Here is a 9,305-nt window from a genome sequence, read left to right on the forward strand (position 1 = left end):
TCCTTGTTTCTCCATTTTGTTATTCCTCTTCCCATGCCCAAATCAGTCAGACATTTATACAAGACACAGGCTATCAGAATTAAACACAATGGCTAAACACAATGGCTAAACCAAAATGAAAATGAACAAAGAAAAAAAAACAAAGAATTTCATACAGTACATTAAAGTCAACAGCAACAGCATCAACTATAACAACAAAAATTTCTAACCCAGATGCCCCTCAGTAGATGAATGGATCAAGAAAATATGGTATATATACACAATGGAATTCTATGATTCCATCAGAAAGAATGGCATTGTCTTTTCATGTGGAAATTTAAAGACTTGGAAAAAATCATATTAAGGGAGAAGGAGACCAAGGCGGACCGAGGTGGCGGCACCAGGGCTGGAATTGAGTTGCTGCCGAGCCCAGGCCCGTCTGTGAGGATCGGCAAAGGAGGACAGGCGGCTCACCATGGGTGGCTTTTTTTCAAGTATTTTTTCCAGTCTCTTTGGAACCCGAGAAATGAGGATTTTGATTTTGGGATTAGACGGTGCAGGAAAAACCACAATTTTATACCGTTTACAGGTTGGAGAAGTCGTTACTACTATTCCTACTATTGGATTTAATGTAGAGACAGTGACATACAAAAACATTAAATTCCAAGTTTGGGACCTAGGAGGACAGACAAGTATCAGGCCATATTAGAGGTGTTATTATTCAAATACAGATGCAGTCATTTATGTGGTAGACAGTTGTGACAGAGACAGAATTGGCATTTCCAAGTCAGAATTAGTTGCTATGTTGGAGGAAGAAGAGCTGAGAAAAGCCATTTTAGTGGTGTTTGCAAATAAGCAGGACATGGAGCAGGCCATGACACCCTCAGAGATGGCAAATTCACTTGGGTTGCCTGCCTTGAAGGATCGGAAATGGCAGATATTCAAAACATCAGCAACCAAAGGCACTGGACTTGATGAGGCAATGGAATGGCTGGTGGAAACATTGAAAAGCAAGCAGTAATTCAATCACTCCAACTCCTCTGAAACAAAGACATCGGCAACAGGTGTGCTTTGCGTGACTACATGTAAAAACTGATTGATGGCATATACAGAACTGACTGCAACACACACAAGTATTTGGTTGGAGGGAGGGATAAAAACTGATTGATGGCATATACAGAACTGACTGCAACACACACAAGTATTTGGTTGGAGGGAGGGATAATTTGCAAATCACATGAGTGTTCAATGTAATGTAAAATAGTTCTTCCTTACTCTCCTGTGTTAAGGTATGCTATTTGTATGGCGTTCTTACTTGAATGTAGTTCTATTAAAGAATGCACTCTTCTCAGGGGGGAAAAACCCCTCCTACTTTTGAATTAGTGGTTGCATCTTGTTTGTATAGACACTAACAGATATATTAACTGAGGTTTTTTTCTCCCTTAAAATAAATTAAGTCTTCCTAAAGATTAGACTCAGTTGAGTAGGCTAGAAACATACTGTGTCCTATAGCCTTCATTTACTTACCTGACCACTGTTAAGCTTGATCATTTAAAAGCTTCTGGTTATAGCAGGCATGAGTATGATTCTGGTGGCTAACTTTACTGGCTGATCTGTAATTCTCATTGTAAGTACTTTATAGACTTCAAAAAGTTTTACATATATTGACTTAATTGATTCACACGTCATCCCTGTAAAATAGGCAGGGTATGTTGTTTAATAGTCCTTCATGGTTGTAGACTCAAGGTTTTGATAGGCTGGCTTGCCCACAGACATAGGACTCAAAGTAAGACTTTTGGGTCTGAAGCTTATCTCATAAATTATAATATATATTCCCGAACATATCAACACTGACAATATATAGAATCTAACCTGGAATTATGGTAAAGTAGTCAGAGAACATTGAAAATAATGTCTATTTAAACTTGTTTATGGTAATCTTACCTGATATGGTAAAAAAAATGTCCTGGATGTTTATATTTGATGAAATTCACAACATAAAAAAATGACACTAAAGAAAATAAAAAAATATTTTAAGAAACATAAAAAAAATCATATTAAGTGAAGTAAGCCAGTCCCAAACAAACATAGGCTCCATGATTTCACTCATGACTAGGACAGACCTAGCAGAGGACCACAATAGTTCAAAAGGTATGTTCATATGACCATATAAAATGATGCTAATCAAAATGAACTCCAAGACATCATGTCATTTTCAGTAAACATAATCTTTAAGTCAAAAAAGGCAGTAAACTTTAGCACCTTCATCTCCCAGGATCACACTAGTGAAGAATATTTTCCTTATAGATAACTGGCATATGTGTTCCTTCATCTAGGCATCTGTTATTGTTTTAGAGGCAGAGCATTGGTGTTTTCTGAATGGAGCAGAATAAAGATTGAGTAAAACTAGTGGAAAAGATTTTGGCCTAGAAAGGCTAAAAACTGTTGACAGTTGGATCTTTATTGCTGCAAAAGTGCATACAAGCAATCCAGAGGACTGAGGATAAGCATAATGAACACGTTAGAAAATTAGTCATACATTACAAATTGATCAAATATGTTACCTGGTCACTGTGGATGTCCCTCAGAGGAAACAGACTTCGCTATTGGGATTTTTTTCTACCATGTTGGTTGTGGCTCTGAAGCACAGAATTGCAATCTAATGGAAAAATATGTAGATCTTTACTAAAACATTTTTATCTCTGAGATAGCAATAGCTAGACAATGTTCAATTGCTATATTTGAAAACATTTCTGGGACAAAGGGAAATGTTCCTAGATGCATTTACGGCATTTTAAGAAAGAGACAATATAGACGAAATTCCCATTTTGACCAGCTGTACATTTTCCAATTATGTTGTTTTTTCCTGGCTATTATTTTGCTGGGGTTCCAATGAACTAACTCATGAACATGTTATAAGAAGGGTAACTAAACTTGTTGGGTGCCTCTAACTTTGGGAGGTAAAGATCAAGGAATTGTGATTTGAGGCCAGCCTGGTCAATAAAAGTTCAAAATGAGTTGGAAAGATTGTAGATTGCTGACAGCAACTACTTTCCTATGTCCCTACCAACCAGAGATAAAACACATGTATTTGATGTCAAGGAAAGGGAAACAGACAAGTAAGGAAGCTAGGGGAAATCTAGTCAGTGACTAAAGGAAATAAAAATTACTGATGTTTAAATCTCTAAAAAAATTAAAAAGAAAAATATAAACCTTGTTTGTATGGAGCCTGAAGCCATCACATGGAAAAAGGGTCCTTTTCATTCTTTAACCATTAGAGTGTTGGCAATTCTTTTTTTCCCCTCTCTCTCCCCTCCATTCCCCCTTTCTTCCCCCGTCTGTCTTGCTTTGGACAATAGCTATCAGTGTCATCAGATGTCATCAAGACCATCTGAGCAATGGGAGAAAAACAGACTCCCAAATATGTTTCTCTGCCTGGGGCAACACTAGCATGTCAGAGAGAGTACCTGTGGGAGCCACCCAACCCAGTGAAGATCTGCATTTATTCATTAGCCCAGGAGCAACTTCCAATGAAACAGGCAAAGTAAAAACCCACACAGCTGGCCTGGTGCTGGTGGGTGAGTGAACCCCCATTGCTGAATTCAACACCAATACAAAAGATATAGAGGACATAAAGGGTGCTCAGAATTCTCTACAATTTATTTCATCTCTAAGAGTGTTGTTCAGCCCAACTCAGTGTGTGGACACGAGTTCTTTAGTCCATGAGAGACTTAAGTGAAACAAGTATAATAAAGACACATGTACACATATTTGTCTCTGGGCCAAAAGAGAGATGCAATCTCAGGACAGCTGACTTTGCAGCCAAAGACAAGTCAGAGCAGTCACTGGATTCCCCAAGGGGGCAAAGACACCTGCGGGAGAGTGGTAGAGTGCTACTTGACCAGTGGTAGAGCTGTATGCAGACATCCCATTTTCCCCTCTATGACACTTCACATTCTTGGACACTCCCCACCTTCATTAGAATCTATACAGAAAAGTCTAGCCCACTGGAATCACTGCCACTCCACAGGACCTCTATACAGCAGCTCCTCTTGGGTCAGACTCTCAAGAAACCACAGAATGTGGCATCCAGAATATACCATGACAATCATAGACCCTGAGATTTTTTATAAGTTTCTTCCAGGAATTTGGGAAGAAGCTTATATTTCCAGACAATACTTCCCTTGAAAAAAAAGAGAGAGAAGTCTGAGAAAATACCAGACACCAGTGGTCCCAAGGTAGGAAAAGAATGTGAGATACTTAGTCAGGGCCCAGCTATACCCACACCTAGTGTCAGCAAGAATTATAAAACTGATTTGCTTTTATTTTCTCTGCTTGTATTTGTTCTGTGTTTGCTGTTCAATTTTATTTCTGTTAACTGGTTTGATTGTTTCTTTTCTTTATACTTCTCCAACTATTTTTCATTTCCAGTATTTCAGTGATGTTTCACATCATTATTTTCTAATACTTTTACCTCACTCTCCTTATCTTCCTATGTCCTTCCTTTCTCTACCCTATTTTCAGATTACATAATGGTTAATTCTTATAATTGTAATGATTGTTAAACTCCCAGTTTATTACTCAAGAACCCAAATTCCCTTCCTCTACCATTATATTGAGAAGAAATCAGGGGTTCCCGTCACATTTTTTGTGTTTATGTGCTGGTCCAGGAGCATGAACTCAGGGCCTGGGCTCTGTCTCTGAGCTTTTGTGCTCAAGGCTAGTACTCTTCCACTTTAGCTACAGCTCCATTTTCAACTTAGGTGAATAATTGAAAATAAGTCTCAGAGATTTTCCTGCTAAGCTGGCTTTGAATGGTGATCCTCAGGTTTGAGCTTAATACAATTGTGAGTGGCCTGCATTTGACTTTTAATTTGTTTAAATGTTTATTTTATTTTGTTATAAAATGTGGACCTTGTTACTAAAATCTGTTTCCTCTTCCAACAGATATAAAACTCTCAACACACAAATATATCTGATGTGACTAAGCAAGCTAATATCAGGCCTCCAAAAACCTCACAACTTAATAACCAGATCCAAAGACAGGATGAAATATCAAATAAAGAACTAAAAAGTCTATTTTAAAAATGTTCAGTGACATCAAAGATAATTCAAATAATCAGATAGATGAAATTAGGAAATCATTTCAAGAGCTAGACAACACATTCAGCAAAGAAACAGAGATTGTGGGGAAAAACAGGTAGAAATATTAAACATTGAAAGCTCAATACATCAACCAAAAACACAGGTTATTGTATTATCAGAAGAAAGGACCAAGCAGAAGGAAGAACAAAAGAGATAAGGGATATGACTGATGAAATATTACACTAAAGACAATAAAGAAAATTGAATAATTATAACCACCATGCACAGAAGCTCTGGGACATGATAAAGAAACAAACTTAATGATTCATAGAATTAAAGAAGGAGCAGAAATAAAAACTAAAGGCATCAGAAATATAGTCAATGATATTATAGCAGAAAATTCCTCAAATATTTGCAATAATACAGGCATGCTTGTACAGAAGGCATTTCAACTCCAAGCAGATATAAACAGAGAAGAACTAAAATCATCATAAAAGTGTCAAACAAAGGAAGAATATTGAAAGCTTCAAAGGAAAAATGCCAGCTTATACATGAAGATAAACATATAAGAATCGTATCAAACCTCCCAGAACAAACTCGCAAAGCTGAAATATCAAAAGCAAGCAGTAGTTTCAAAAACAAAACAATGGTATAAGAGGCAGATTGTTAAGAAAGTGGACCTAATAATTAAATGCAATCAATGGAATCCATTTGCTATGAAAAATGTATATCTATAGATTCACTTGGAAATAGTAAATAATGTTTATAAATATACTGTGGCTTAAAGAATAATGAAATAAAAAAGGTGTGTGGAATAGGTTTGTGACAGCCTTCTATGTGATGGGTTCTCTGTGTGATGGGCCCAGGTAATTGAGACTAGAAGCTAGTCAGCACTGAAGGTTGAAATAGTGGTATTTTGTTTTCTTTTCTTTTTTTTTTTTTTTTTTTTGGTTTGTCATGGGGCTTGAACTCAGGGCCTGGACACTGTCCCTGAGCTTTTCTGCACAAGGCTAGTGCTCTACCACTTTGAGCTACAGCTCCACTTCTGGTTTTCTAGTGATTAATTGGAGATAAGAGTCTCACAAACTTTCCTTCCTGAGAAGCTAGGATTACAAGTCTAAGCTGCCTAGTGCCTGCACATAATGGGTTGATTGGCTGAATATTTGTAGGTGGGCAAAAATCTCCTAATTGAATGTGGGGGCTACACTTAAATAGGAAAGATTTTTAAATGCTATAAAAAGAATACTTCAGAAACACTAAAGGATTATTCCTATAACAGTCTTCTTGGTGACCTTGAAATAGTGACCTTGAGATATGCCTTCTTGTACTACATCATATCATCAATGATATATTGTTGAGTCATTGGTTAATAAACTTTGTGATAAAAATCTAGTGTTAATATACATATGTATATATATAAAAATAATACACACACTGAAACGAACTCCAAAGATACGGAAGCACAAGACTTTTTTTCTTTCTTTTTTTTTTTTTTTGGCCAGTCCTGGGCCTTGGACTCAGGGCCTGAGCACTGTCCCTGGCTTATTTTTGCTCAAGGCTAGCACTCTGCCACTTGAGCCACAGCATCACTTCTGGCCATTTTCTATATATGTGATGCTGGGGAATTGAACCCAGGGCTTCATGTATATGAGGCAAGCACTCTTGCCACTAGGCCATATCCCCAGCCCTAAGACTTTTTTTCTTAATTTGTTATTTCTTCTTTTTCTGATGACTTTGTATTCTTGACCTTATATATGATGTATTCATGTCCACATCTGTGGGAGGGTGAGGGAAGGCATAGAATCAGAGGAAAAAGGGTGACAAAGTGCAGCAGTGGAGCATACTGGCTGCACTGGACATTGATGAAAGTGAGCTATGCAACTCATGAGTAAAAAAGGAGGGAGGGAATGGGAGAGAATGAGGGAACATATGACACTGTGTGAAAGATGAACTTATCTGATGTATGTAAAAGACTGTGCTATTTGTCACCTCTAAAACAATAGTAATATATATGTATACGTGTGTGTGTGTGTGTGTGTGTGTGTGTGTGTGTATAGTATTAGAATGGAATCATCTTGCAAGGCCAGATGTCAGTAGTAGAGCCAATATGTCTACCATAAATAGTCAAGAGCTTGGGTTAGCTATATGATATGCACTGAACTGGTAAATCATTAAGTCTTGTCATGGAGATAGAAGCCAGCTAACAATATAAATACATGGGATGGAATTAAAGTTATGAAAAATTCAAGGGCAGTACAACTAAAATAATTAATATGACCATAGAACTTACAGAAATAATTGTTAAAATTGTGTTGCCCCTCTGTTGAAATGAATAAGCCAGTGGCATGCTGTAATATTGGTTGTTAATTGGACAGCTAAGGTTATAAATTGATAAGAGAGCCAAAAAAATAGGATGGAAGAAAGACATCTTCTTCAACAAATGTTGCTGGCAGAATTGGCTGAACAGCTGTAGAAAAATAATTTAGATCCTTATTTATGACCCTGCACCAGAATCAATTCCAAATGGATCAAAGACCTTGAGGTAAAAGCAGATACCTTGAAAACATTGCAGGAAGGAATAGGAGAACACTAGAGCTCCTTGGCACAGGTCGAAACTTTCTTTATAAAGACCCAGAAACACAACAAATCAAAGGAAGTTTGGACACATGGTACTGCATCAAACTACAGAGCTTCTGCATGGCAAAGGACATCGCTTGCAAGATAAATAGAAAGCCCATAGTTTGGGTGATCTTCACTGGCCATACAACAGACAAGAGGCTCATATCTAAATTATACTTAGAACTCAAAAACTTAAGTTCCTCCAAAACAAACCCTCAAAGAAACAACTACCCCACTAAAAAGTGGGCTAAAGACTTAAAGAGAGACTTCTCCCTTTTTTTTTTTTTACAGTCCTGGGGCTTGAACTCAGGGCCTGAGAACTGTCCCTGGCTTCATTTTGCTCAAGGGTAGCACTCTACCACTTGAGCCACAGCACCATTTCTGTATTTTTCTATATATGTGGTGCTGAGGAATCGAACCCAGGCATTCATGTATGCAAGACAAGCATTTTACCACTAGGCCACTATTCCCAGCCCCTTAAAAAGAGACTTCTCTTAAGAGGAAATGAAAGTGGCCAAGAGGCACACGAAGAAGTGCTCAACATCCCTGGCCATAAAAGAAATGCAAACCAAAACAACATTGAGATTCCACTTCACCCCAGGTAGAATAGCCACTATCAAGAAAAGTAATAACAACAGATGCTGGGGGCAGGGGGGGGGGGGGATGTGGCCAAAGAGAACACTACTACATTGTTGGTGGGAATGTAAATTTGTTCAACCACTCTGAAAAGCAGTATGGAGGTTCCTCAAAAGGCTAAACATAGAGCTCCCCTATGACCCAGTAACCCCTTTTGGGAATTTACTCCAAAGATCACAAAAAACACCATATACTAAAGCTACCAGCACAACCATGTTTATTGTAGCATTACTTACCATAGGTAAAATATGGAATCAACCCAGATGCCCCTCAGTAGATGAATGGATCACGAAATTGTGAAATTCTATGCTTCTATCAGAAAGAATGTCATTGCCCCATTCATAAGGAAATGGAAAAACTTGGAAAAAAGCATACTAAGTGAAGTGATCCAGACCCAAAGAAACATCGTCTCTATGGTTTCCTTCATTGCTAATAATTAGTACATGTCTAGGATAGTCCTAGTGGATGATCACAATTGTTTAATATCTATGTACATATATGATCACATAAGATGATGCTAAGCAAAATGATCTCCAAAATATGGAAACAAGTGGTTTATCACTGATGTTGTTATTTTTAATACACTATGTGAAATTATTTCTTTTTCCTTTTGTTTATCTTCCCTATGATTTAGCCCCTGTTGTCACTGTATTTGATTTTGGTACCCTGGGTACTGTATATATGTCTGTCTGAATTAGGGAAGGGAAGGGGAACATAAAATGGTGCGACAAAGGGTAAAAGGCGAACCAGTACAACAGCAATACTTACAGGACATTATGTTGTAATGTAAACTAATTGTACAACTTGGCGGGGGGAGTGGAGAATTGGGGAGGAGGAAAGGTGGGAGAAAAATGAGGGAGGAGATAACACGTTTGGCAAGAAATGTACTCATTACGTATGTAACTGTAACACCTCTGTACACCACCTAGACAATAAAAATTAAAATTAAAAAAGGATAATAGTTTCAGTAAGGAATAGTACAGCAA

At 37.6% G+C, this 9,305-nt stretch overlaps 1 pseudogene across 1 annotated transcript; it reads left to right on the forward strand.

Moving 5' to 3' along the window:
• Positions 1-349: 349 nt before the first annotated feature.
• On the forward strand, positions 350-1,024 carry LOC125344126 (annotated as a pseudogene). Its single transcript, XR_007209412.1, has one exon. The product of XR_007209412.1 is annotated as an ADP-ribosylation factor-like protein 1 (transcript).
• Positions 1,025-9,305: the final 8,281 nt, after the last annotated feature.

The sequence above is a fragment of the Perognathus longimembris genome, chromosome 28 (assembly GCF_023159225.1).
Source record: "Perognathus longimembris pacificus isolate PPM17 chromosome 28, ASM2315922v1, whole genome shotgun sequence".
NCBI classification, from domain to species: Eukaryota; Metazoa; Chordata; class Mammalia; order Rodentia; family Heteromyidae; genus Perognathus; species Perognathus longimembris.